Source organism: Rhinopithecus roxellana, chromosome 1, assembly GCF_007565055.1.
Source record: "Rhinopithecus roxellana isolate Shanxi Qingling chromosome 1, ASM756505v1, whole genome shotgun sequence".
NCBI classification, from domain to species: Eukaryota; Metazoa; Chordata; class Mammalia; order Primates; family Cercopithecidae; genus Rhinopithecus; species Rhinopithecus roxellana.
Genome location: NC_044549.1, coordinates 152177559 through 152191262, shown reverse-complemented (window position 1 = coordinate 152191262; position 13704 = coordinate 152177559).

The window sequence follows — 13704 nt, the reverse complement described above, 5'->3', positions numbered from 1 at the left end:
CTCTTTGAAGCTATTGTGAATGGGAGTTCATTCATGATTTGGCTCTCTGTTTGTCTGTTACTTTTGTATAAGAATGCTTGTGATTTTTGCACATTGATTTTGTATCCTGAGACTTTGCTGAAGTTGCTTGTCAGCTTAAGGAGATTTTGGGCTGAGACGATGGGGTTTTCTAAATATACAATCATGTCATCTGCAAACAGGGACAATTTGACTTCTTCTTTTCCTAACTGAATACGCTTTATTTCTTTCTCTTGCCTGATTGCCCTGGCCAGAACTTCCTTAAACATTAACCATACAATATTTAATACAACAAGCTGTGTTAAAATTGAATATTATGGTTCATTAAAAGACATTAAAGATGAGAAAAATCTACTGAAATATTGGGAAAATATTTGCAATACACATGTCCTACTTACACTGAAAAACATATGAATAAATAATAAAAGGGTATAAAACCCACTTATCCCAGCAGTTTGGGAGGCCGAGGAGGGTAGATCACCTGAGGTCAGAAGTTCGTGACCAGCCTGGCCAACATGGTGAAACCCTGTCTCTACTAAAAACATAAAAATTAGCTAGGCATGGTGGTGGGCACCTGTAATCCCAGTGACTAGGTAGCCTGAGGCAAGAGAATCACTTGAACTCAGGAGGCAGAGGTTGCAGTGACCCGAGATCAGTCCATTACACCCTAGCCTGGGCAACAAGAGAGAAACTTCATCAAAAAAAAGAAGAAAGAAAGAAGAAAGAAAGAAGAAAGAAAAGAAAAAAGAAAGAAAGAAATAGAAAGAAGAAGAAGAAAGAAGAAAGAAGAAAGAAGAAAAGAAAAGAAAGAAAGAAAGAAGACAGAAAAGAAAGAACAAGAGAAAGAAAGAAAGAAAAAAGAAAGAAAGAAGACAAAGAAAGAAGAAATAAAGACATCAACGACAGCGAAGGCAATGGAAGGGCAGGGACCATGCAAGGAAAGAAGGAAAGAAAACTAAATCACGCAAGAAAGAAAAGAAAGAAGGGAGGGAGGGAGGGAGGGAAGGAAGGAAGGAAGAGAGAGAGAGACGAAGGAAGGAAGGAAGGAAGGAAGGAAGGAAGGAAGGAAGGAAGGAAGGAAGGATGGAAGGAAGGAAGGAAGGAAAAAAGAAATGAATGGGCAAAATAATAAACAGTGACTCCTGAAAATAAGATATGCAAATGCCCAATAAGCCTGTCAAAATGTCTTAAGTCCTTAGTTACCAGGAAAGTGCAAGATAAAACCACAATAAGCCATCACTACCTTCCCACTAGAATGTGTAAGACTAAAAAAAAATCACATCCAATGTTATGCTGGATGTGGAGTAACTTGTACTCTATATACTTCCAGTGAGAATGTGAATAGATACAACAACCTTGATAAAGATTTAGCAGTATTTACTAACCTGAATATATTATACTATATGACTTATTCATTCTATTTCTATGTGTAAACTCAATAGAAATGAGTGGCTTATGCACTAAAGGTATGAGAATATGGATAGCAGCTTCATTCATGATACCCAAACTTGGAGACCAAATTGTGGCAAATTCATACAATGGAATACTATTCATAAATGTAAAATACAGATTAGCTGCCATTCAACGGCAAACAGTTATAACATTATAGACACATGAGAGTGCACCTTGTAGAGATATACATATGATTCTTTGTCTACAAAGTTCAAGTACCATCAAATCTAATATACGATGATAGAGGTCAGAAGAGTGCTTATTTTAGGGGGTGGTGTTAACAGTAATTAATAAGAATTGTCTGTTTTATTATATGCATGTTATACTTCAATGTAAGAAAATTAAGAAATAGATTTCATTTCAAAACATAAGAAAATTGCATCCACTGTTACGTAGAAAGGTAAGAACATAACCTGGCGGAGTTTGTTTTTCAGTACAAGGTTGGTTTAATTTTCAAAAATCAATGTTATTTAACACATTAACAGAAAAAAGCAGAAAATATTATCTCAGTATGTATAGAATAATGATTTGATAAAATTCAGTCCCACCCAAAACTTAAAAAGAAAAGAGACATATGAAGCTAGGACTACCTGATAACTTCCTTAACTGCTTAACTAACCAAGTATTCATTAAAAAAAAAAAAAAAAAAAAGGTTACAGAAAGAAAACATATTTAATCATAAAACATTTTAAGTTTTCTCCCTGAATTTAAAAAAAGTGAAGATGCTTGATATCAGCACATCTGTTCAACAGTGTATAGAATATTATGTATGGAATATTATGTTTTAAAAAAACCACACACAAGAACAAATACAAATATGTTTGGAAGGAAAAAAATAAAACTGGACAATATTATTAGACAACAGACTGTACACATTAAAAATTCAAAAGGATCTACAGAAAAAATTAGAATCAGTAATTTTAACATTTTAATGGATAGAAATTGACATGTAAAATTAATGATGTTTTTTCTATAGCAGCAACCAGAAGAAAAAAATCTTTAAACTACCACCTGAAATAGAAAAAGCCCTCAAACACCTATGAATAAATATTTTTAAAAATATGTAAAAGTTCTTTACAAGAAAAATTACAAAAAAATGTTGCAAGATGTTTTTTAAAAAGTTAATAAAGGAAGAATCCACATTCAGAACTACGAAGACATCATTTCTCCCAAAACGTTTTACAGGTTCATTTCTAACCCAGTCAATATTCTAGCAGAGGTTTTTTTTTTTTTTTTTTTTTTTTTAGGTTGGCAAACGGAGTCAAAATTTGTATAAAGGCCGGCTGTGGTGGCTCACATCTGTAATCCCAGCATTTTGGGAGGCCGAGGTGGGCAAATCACTAGGACAGGAGTATGAGACCAGCCTGGCCAATATTGTGAAACCCCGTCTCTACTAAAAATACAAAAATTAGCCTGGTGTGGTGGTACGTGCCTGTAGTCCCAGCTACTCAGGAGGCTGAGGCAGGAGAATCACTTGAACCCATGAGGCAGAGGTTGCAGTGAGCCAAAATTGCGCCACTGCACTCCAGCCTGGGCAACAGAATCTGTATTAAAAAAAAAAAAAATTATATAACAATTTCAAGGGGAAAGATGATCTCCAAGAACAAAGGTGAACTATTTACATTCCCACACATCAAAGCTTATTGTAAAACTAGCAATAATTTAGACTATGTAGTATTTATGGAAGAATAGACAAAAATGTGATGGAACAAGAGTTCTGAAAGAGGCTCACTCATGGAGACTTGATTTATAATGTTAGCAAATGACACTGAAGAGCAATGGGATGAAGGTAACCTTTTTCATATATGATGCTGTCAGTGGTATACTCACATAAAGACAAAAATAAATCTAATTCTGCTTTTTTATATCTCATCCTTAAATGCATTCACACTAGACTGTAGATCTAAAAAAAAAAAAAAATGAGAGAATGTATTTGTGCCCTTACAACAGATAGATTTCTTAAATTGTACACAAAAAACACTAACCATAATGGAAAACAATGATAATTCCGACATGTCAAAATAAAGACAGTAAATTCATCAAAATACACTCTTAAGGTAAAATAATAGATTATAATGCAAACAAGCACCAAAGACTCCTCTATATGCTATGTAAATATCTTCATCAAATCAGTATAAAAATGTGGACAACTGAACAGAAAAATGAAAAAAAGATTTTAAAGGTACTTTACACAAGAGAATATCCAAATGCCCAATAAACAGATAGGCTTTTAAACACTATAAATGATTGAGAAAATGTACATTAAAACAAAATGTGACACACACACGTGCAAACACACACACACATACACTCACTTTCTCTCACCAAAAGTGTTAAAATTAAAAAGACAGATGGTACTGTTCTTGCCCAAAATGTATTTAAATGGTAATTTCCAGACACTGATGGTAAGAGTCTTAATTGTTACAAACACTTTGCAAAACTGTTTTGTAGTATTTATAATCCTTTGGATTCAGTTTCCCATTGCTTCACAGGTGGCTCAGGTGTGCTAACTCACTCTTAATTCCAGGTCTGTAGACATGCAGTGGCAGAGCTGCGGGGTGCTCAGGAGGTGACAGCTGAGAATCACTGGGGCCAAAAAGGGGAAAAAATAACTTAACTCAAGCTATTATATTCATCACCTTACTTACTTATTTTTCAGGGTGACAACTTGAAATTTACCCTTAGCTATTTTGAAATACATGATGCATTATTGTTGACTCTAGTCACCCTGCTATGCAATAGATCTCAAAAACATATTTCTCTTAACTGAAATTTTGTGCCTTTTCATCAACAATGCCCCATTCCCTTTTCCTCTGCACCTTCTCAACCCCTATCTCTGGTAACTGCCTTTCTACTCTCTACCTTTTTTAGTTCAACTTTTTTTAGATGCCACATATAAATAAAATATGTGATACTTGTCTTTCTGTTCTTGGCTTATTTCACTTAGAATAGTATCTTCCAGGTTCATCCATGTCACTGCAAATGACAGAATTCCCTTTTTTATGACTGAAGAGTATCCCATATTCATTCTTTCCAGAACATCCTGCCAAGTCACTGCCAAATATCATTGCATATTTTTACCTCAGGCCTCTTCCCACTTAAAGGTAAATAATCAAGTTCATAACTCACAATGTTGTCTACTGAGTTTTAATTTTGTTTTTCTTCAAGGGCCTGTGTTATAAAAGCAATCAATCTATAAAACCAGCAGAAAGATTTTCTTTCCATGAGTCTGCTATAGGGAATATTCAATGAGGCCACAGAGGTAAAGTTGAGCGAGTGGCATCAGGCAACCGAAGTAAGTGACTTGGGAACCTGGGCTCTCTGTACATATTCAGGCCTAATTTTCATGCATTATTTCCCTTCTACAACATGATGTTGATGCATTCACCTGACCTTATAACATGATGCATCTTAAATTAGATTACTCACTATTAGCAATTCTGTTTCCAGAATCTGTGGCTTAGTTTGGAAGGGGCTTGGCAACATGTCAAGAGATAGTCTTCAAATGACAAGTAGTTCTCTGCTTTAGAAGGTGTGGCTTGTTTCAGAAACTCAGAGTTTGTACTACAATTTCCTATAGGGCCTTTTTAGAGCTTCAATATACATCTTTTAAAACATTTTTTATTTCAATAGTTTTTGGGGAACAGGTGGTTTTTGGTTACATGGATACGTTCTTTCGTGGTGATTTCTGAAATTTTTGGGCACCCATCACGCCAGCAATATACCCTGTACCCAATATGTAGTCTTTTATCACTCACCCCCAACCCATCCTTGTCCCCAAGTCCTCAGGGTCCATTCTGTCATTCTTATGCCTTTGCATCCTCATAGCTAGCTCCTACTTATAAGCAAGAACATATGATATTTGGTTTTCCGTTCCTCAATTACTTCACTTAGAATAATGGCCTCTAACTCTATCCAAGTTGCTGCAAAGGCTGTTATTTCATTCTGTTTTATGGCTGAGTAGTATTCCATGGTGTAAATATACTACATTTTTTAAATCCACTCATTGGTTGATGGGCATTTATGTTGGTTCCATATTTTTGCAGTTGTGAATTCTGCTTCTATAAACGTGTGTGCAAGTGTCTTTGTCATATAATGACTTCTTTATTTAGTATGATGGGGTATGCTGAGGCATATGGCCCAATTGAAGGAGCAGTTTGAATTATGGCCTGGCAACTTCTAATACCATCACCTTGGAGACAAGGATTTCAACATATGAATTTAGGATGGACATAAACATTCATACCATAGCAAGCTGTCTCCAGAATCCAAATAAATTTGTCCCAAATGGATATTCCAGCTGACTCCAGGCCACTGGACCCCTAAATACTTCCTGATGTAGTTGACCTTTGAATATTTATGCAGTTATCTCTTACCTCTTAGCTATTTTTATATACATATATGATATATATGATCTATATATCATATGATATATCATGTATGGTATTATCATATAATATATATAGTACTAAGGCACCTAGGGTATTTGCCAAAAGATTGATTAAGCTATCAGCTATCATTAATGTAGTGGTACAGCATGATATTGTGTAAAAAGTCAAGATAAACAAAGTCTTGCAGACTATAGCATAACAAAGAACAGGAATGAATTTAGACATTGGAGGAAACAACGAATGTATAATCTTTTCTTCCCACATAAACATGATTTGATAGGCCTTGATAAAAATGGATTCTCCAGATCATTAGCCACATATAAATTGCCAGATATTTTGTTGATCTATTTCAGTAAACAAGCTGTACTTACCAGAGGAGTCACATTTGAGGCTGCCAGTGTTTGAGTTTTTACTAGTCTACCATGATTTGCCAGATGCAACTGTTTTTTGTAGGAGCCAAACAAAAGCAACTGAAATGGGTATATGATGAGGACTCTGACGTCTGTATCTTCTAAGTTTTTGTTGGTGGCATTAATCTCTTCAGTTATTCCTGGCATACAGTATTGCTCCTGTTTCACTGTCTTGGCTTGGGATATATGGGGTTGGGGGAACAAGCTTTAGAGACTTTTACTTGACCATTTTTACTATAATGGTTCTTACTACACAGGTCAAGGAACCTGAAGGAAGCAAGGGAGCAGGCTATGCAGAATCTCTTAGTGTATTTTATTTGTAGATTCCAATCATCATTCTACACCCCCACATTCTTTCCCTCCTATTTGTGCATTGTTCCCAGGGCTTGGAGGCACTCCAAGCACAATGAAATCATGAAAAGACCACCACCACCATCCCAGTTTAACTCTTATTCACCACCATGCCTGCCATCTCCTTCCCTTTCTGCCTCCCTTCTTCTCACTATTCAAATTTAGTTCTAACACAAAGTAAACTTTGGCATTGGTCATCAGCAGCCTTTCTTCCTCATCCCTGCCCTCCCCATTTTACCAGTGCTCCTCCTTCACGCCAACCTCTCCCAGTGCTTAGAGGCTTGTGAGAGGAGATTAAACTAATCCCATCCATGGACAAGCTCACTAAGCAGTTCCTGAGTAAAGTCCAAAATTCCTGCCAAGCAATAGAGCCAGGGGTGGAGGGAGAATTAATGTAACAATCAGCACATTATAGAAATAACTTTTCCATGAAAATTCTTTCCCTTTCAATAATCCCAGACAAAGTCAGGAGAAAGTATGAAGCATGGAGTGTATGTCGGGAGTGGGAATATAAAGACAATTTGTTTAACTTTTCTTTTTCTTATTAAACATAAGTTAAATAACTAGGTATGTTGGCACCACCACACTGTTTTTGGAAAAGTAATTTAACATACCCCCTTTCTTCATAAAAAGGGAATGAGTATGTAAGTAGCCAAAATTTAAGTGGTTTTGGATTAGTTCATTTGCTAATTAATACTTAAGAAAGTAGCATGAGAACTACTGGACAGGCATAAAGCAATTTGGGAACATTTTGCCAGCAGCATATTGATACCCATATCTGTAGCTCCAGTTCTGAGACAAGTCATCACTCCATCTGCAGAGAGCATAACAGCAGGTTTCTCACTGTTCTTACTCTACTACCTTGGCTCGTTGATCCAGTGTACATGAGTCTCTCCAGAATAGAAGCTGGGAAAAATAATCTGATAGGCAACATTTAAATCAGTACCTTGAATCCCTTCAGCTTTCCCCACATTAGGACTCTATTTTTATTTTTATATTTTTTCAAGGAACTACTGTGAAATGAATTTGAGTCTCAAAAGCTGAGGTAGGCAGAGGCAGTCATTGCCAGTGGCTGTGTAGGGGGTAAGAAATTTCTATTCAAATAATGGTGAATGCAACTTGTGGTGTTAAAAAAAAGTGTGAGGGGTTCAGAGCAAAGTTTAGCCTCAAGGGTAAACTCCATGGTTCTTGGCATCCATTATGCCCAAGAATTCTATGTTAAAACAAAATGGAAGAGTTAAAAATAAACAAATAAAAAGAGCTCCAAAGACACAACTGAAAGGCTGAAGCCATACTGAGGGTAAAACCAATAGAAGTATCAGATGGTACTTTCTAGAACAAGTAAGAGAAGGTCTTAACTCACTCTGCTAGCCTTTAAGAAAAAGTGCTTCTAACAGTCCCACTCTCTCCACCCCTGAAAAATAGAGAATTGTATTTAGAAAGGCATTTAGACCACAGTTATGCAATGTCAGACTGCCCAACGCTGGCAATGAATCATTTCCAAATACTCTCATGGTTTCCTGAGAAACTTTAGAAAGAAAATATCCAAACACTTCATTTGATTTTCACTTTATTATATATATGTTTCTGGTCAGCCAGCCTTGAAAAAAGTCAGGCCCTGGTGAATCCTTGTTGCTTCTTGGTTATGCATAGGTAAAAAAAATAAAAACCATTACAATTTCAACAAATGTTTACTGGACACCTGTCTTTGGGAAATCACTGTCTTTGAGAAAAGATCTTTGAACCCAGGAAGTACAGATATGCAAATACTCCTGTATTATAATTGTTTTTATAGTTACATTTTTAAACATCAAATGTATACAAAATATTCTTCTACTTTGAATAGAGGTAGTATGAGGGTAAATGATATACTATATGGATTATTTCAGGCATATTTCATATAATCAATGGGAGGAATAATTTGATATTTTTGTACAATATTCTTATATTACAGTTGTGAAATTCTAGGTATTGTCAGCCACACAAATTTGCCTGGAACAATGCAATTCATAATGTACTTTGACATGTACTGTCTTTATTGATTTTTACAACAATTTCTGGAATACAAAGAACATGAAATAACTATTGATGAGAATACCAATGAATATAACAGAGCATTTTTTCTAGGTCCTGTGATCTGATTACAACCTGCTGAGTGACAACTAAGTGAGGACTCATTAGCTGGCTCTAATCCAACTGATATGTCCCTCCTAGCAGACAGCATCTTCAGCTTAACTCTGGGTGCTCTGCAGGGAGGAAAAGGAGAAACCTCAGGGAAATACTCTCCTTAGGTATATTCTTTATTTCAAATAATGCTGCTAGTTTAATCATCTCTTTAAGTCTCTCTCTCCCTTGTTACCTTCCTTTCTTTCAGAAATATTTATTTTAACTCATATGATGAACCAGCCTGAGGATATAGCACTGAACACAGCAAAGTTCCTCCTTGATAGAATGTATAAACTCATACAATAAGCCAATAAACTGATAAAAGCATAATGTAATAGATAGTGACAAATATTGTGGAGACAAATTAATATAAAGGAGCAAGGAAGGGATAGAATTATAACGTTTTAGAGTGGTCAGGAGAGGCTCCTCTAATGAGGTGACATTTGAGCAGAAACCCAGTAGAAGCAAAAGGGAAGAAATTATGCTGATGCTTAAACAAGGAATTTCAGACAGATGGAGCAGATGCGTACCAAGAAGTAAAAGCACGTTTCCTGTTTTTGAGGAACAGGAGGGAGCCACTGTGGCTGGAGGGGAGTCAGAAGCAGGTCAGGGGCATGGGAACATGTGGGTGTAAAGGCACAAGTGCAAAGAGCTCAGGTCACAGAAGGCCTTGTATGGCTTTACAAAGACTTTGGCTTTCACTCTGAATGAGATGGTGAATCACTGGAGGATTTTGCACAAAGGAGAGATGTGATCTGATTTATTCATTCAAGGATCTCTAGGGCTGCTGGTTGAAAACAATCCGTAGGTGGCAAGAGTGGAAGCACCCTGCCAAGTGGCTACTGTAGTGCTCCAGATGGGAGATCATGGTGACTTCAACAAGGAGAGTAGTGGTAGAGATGGTTAGAAAGTGTTTAGACTTTTGGATATATATTAAGCTGAACCATTTGAAATGAATGTTTTTATAGGTTAAAGATGGCCATAGATTGGCAATTTCATATGGTTCCACATAATAGTTGAAGGTAATGCCAAAAATATCTTGTGATGGATTGGACTTACTGTGGGAGAAACAGAAACACCTCAAGGTTAACGGCAAGGTGTTTGAACTGAGCTCAAATGAACCGCAAGGTGTTTGAACTGAGCTCAAATGAACCGCAAGGTGTTTGAACTGAGCTCAAATGGAAGAATCTCTAAGATGGAAAGGGATGGTGGAGAATGGGTTTATAAAGGATAATCAGCAAGTTATCTTTAACATATCAATTGAAAATATCAAATGGGCAAATAGATAAATGATTCTAGAGCTTGGAGATTTGTCCGAGTCGGGTATATAAATTTAAGAGTATACTATATAGTCATTTCAAAGCCATGAGATAGATCAACAGAGAGATAGCATGAGATTGCCTATCTCATGAGTGTACATAAAGAAGATTATCATTAGGAAGACTAATCTCTAAGATTCTGGTTCCAAATCCATCTATGCCACTTACTATTTGTGCTTAAGAAGATCCTTAAATGTTTGTGTAGCTCAGTTTCCACATCTGTAAAACGGGTATAAGGATGTGAGCATCATAGGGTCAGTGTGAGAATTAAATGAGTTAATGTGCTTAAAGTACTGCTACTGTTGGAATGTATGTGTCCTTCTAAAATTCATATGTTGAAATTTAAACCCAATGTGAAAGTATTATGAAGTGGGAGCCTTTAAGAGGTGATTAAATCTTAAGGGCAGAATCTTCATGAATGGGATTATTAATTTTATAAAATGAAGCAGGCTAGCCCCTTTTGCCCTCATTCTCTTTTTCCTTTGCACCACGTGAGGACACAGTGTTCATCCCTTCTGTCACGAAAGGATGCAGCAAGAAGATTCTCACAAGACATCAAATTCCCCTACATGTTGATCTCGGACTTCCAGCCTGTAGAATTATGAAAATACATTTCTCTTCTTTGCAACTTACCCGGTCTCAGGTATTTTGTTATGGCAGCAAGAATGGACTAAGGCAATTATTTAGAATAGTGCCCGATGTATAAGTGCTAGGTAGTTATTATTTTTTACATTATATCCCTAGCATCTAAGAGATGGACAAAACTATGTCAGGTGATTCAAGACTAATGCTATGTTAAAATAAAAAACTATAAGGCACTTCACCTTTAACCATAACATATTAGCATTTTTATAAGAGATAAATCACAATTCTCGATTCATTTCCATAGTTCTTACAGTTAGAAGAATCAATAGCAATATGATGGTTTTCCATCCAAGCTTTGAGGGCTCTGAGTCTCTGTCTGTTTCTATGCCTCCATGGTGTTATTTTGCAGTAAAGCCAGAAGAGAATCTACCACATCATACTCACCAGATGCCAATTTAAACCAAAAACTTACGTGATATTGTGGAGATCAAAAAAAATCATTTATTAAGCTTCTGCTCTCTGTAGGAAACTGTGATAAATAGGTAGTATTACGAAGATAAACATGATCCCAGTGTAGTATGAGATTGAGAAAATACTTTTTGGTCAAACAGAACTGTAATTGAGTCCTGGCTTCATCAGTGACTCCTTGCCATGGGGGAAATAAGCTTAACATGCCTAAGCCTCAGATTTCTCATCTGTAAAATGGCAATAATAATTGTAGTTCATAATGCAGTTGTCATATTACATTAAATAATGCCTGTGAAACTTTCGATATAGTGGCTAGCACATTGTGGTTACTCAGTACAAGTTTGCTTTAACAGGATAAAAAAGAAAGTGCCACAAAAGCAAAAGACTGTTCAGATTTTGTTACAAGTTAAGTAATTAATGAAAAAATACATATGTGTGTATGTGTGTGGTGTGTGTGTGTGTGTACACACACCACAGCAGTATAGGAGAGAAAGACATGTTTTTTCCCAGGAGTTTTCAAAGATAAAGTGGGCTCCAAATAAAGATAGAACTATGTAGTTTATTGTAACAGAGATAGCATCAGCAATGAGAAATAATTCTCAGGGTGTTTAATGGTGAAATATATACGTATATTTTGGCCAAAGTGAAAAATGTTTGTGGGTGAGAATATAGTGAGATATAACATTGGAACAAGATTGATTAGAAACAACTTTAATGGGAATTGTTAGTTCTAATAAAGATTTTGGACTTTATACCTGTATGAGGGTTTACCAAAGAAACAAACAGTAAGATGTACATATTCAGAGATTTATTATAAGGAATTGGCTTAATCAAATATGGAGACTGACAAATTCCAAGATCTGCAATGAGTCAGCAAGCTAGATATTTAGAACTGATGATGTATTCTAGTTCAAGTGTGAAGGCCTGAGAATCAGGAGACCCTATAATGTAGTTCTAGTCCAAATGCCAGCAGGATTAACACCCAGGAAAAATCAATGCATTGGTTAGAGTCCAAAGGCAGGAAAAACCCAATGTCCTGGTTCAAAGGCACTCAAGCAAGGGGAATTTTCTCTTACTTAGTGAAGAGTCAGTCTATTTGTTCTATTCGGGGCTCCAGCTGACTGGATGAGGCCTATTCATATTAGGGAGGGCAATCTGCTTTAATTAGTCTATTGATTTAAATGTAAAGCTCATTCAAAATCACCCTCAGAAAAACACTCAGAATGATGGTTGACAAAATATCTGGGCATGCCATGGCCTAGACAAATTGATGCATAACCTTAACCATCAGAGTACCTTTGTCATTTGAAAGTCATTGAGGGCTTGCAAGCAGGGAAGCGTATCATGGACCAAAATGCATTAGGAAGGAAATTATAGAAGTGGATTTCTGTGCAGCAAGCTAGAGGGAGAAAAGGCTATTGTAGAAGTCTAAAATGAGGTTATGATAATATCGATTCACATGGAAAAAGTCAAAGATGAGAAAGAATGTGAAAATAAAGTATAAGTACTGTCATTTGCATTTATCATGTATTTGTCATTCAATGAGTCTTTAGGACTCTATTATTTGCCGTGTGATCCAATAGACTTATAAAAGGCAGGAGGACACAAATTCTAGATAGCAGACATGGAATCCCATACAGAATGTAGCTTCCATAGTTAGTTTCAGCTGACTATCCAACAATCATTTTCTCCACTATTTCTTGTTGAAATAATTTGTGCATTTATTAAATATTTTTGAGTGACTCTATGTACAAGAAATGTTTTTGTATCCAGAGTACAGATCAAGATCTACATGGAAATTAAACCCCTCTCCAGTCCCATGGGGATGATTTTAACAAGTGTAAGTCAGTTCTGGTGATTTCATTCCCTTAGTCATTTAACGGTTAAAACATGGACACAAAATACAATTTTTTCCAATGAGGTCTAATTAACCTGCAATTAGGTAGCTGACTAAATACCACAGGGAATGGTGTCATATCAGGAACTCAGTGTTCTCTGTTGCTGGCAGTTTGCCTACTCAGCAGTGGCTGTAGCCAGTGCAAATACATGTTTTAGGGCCCATGCATAACCTTCATCTCTTCAACCACGCACATGTTGTTTATGAGCTGATTGGGGCATTACAAGAGTGGTTAAGGAAAGAGGCTATCTAGTATTCACAGAACTAGTTTTCCCATTCACTTGGTTAAGATCTTTCTCTTCTGAGGTCACTCTTTGGTAAGCATTCACATGAAACACAAATATTATCATTATTTTTACCTAATAACATACCAAATCCCCAGATCTCTTTGTCATCAATTTTCTTCCAACTCCCTGACTAACAAGTCAAATCATTGGCCACAGCCTCTGGATCAGTATACAATCACACACCTGGCTGTTTCTCCTTCCAAGCAAGATAAACAACCAGATGCTCTAAGTTCCATCTACTTTGAGGACTTTCCTTCACCACTGCTCTTCAGGGATGTCCCTGAAAAGGGCTATAGTGCTATAGCTGTTCACTTCTGGGTGGTGCTGATATATCACTTAGAGACACCTGTGTACCAGGCC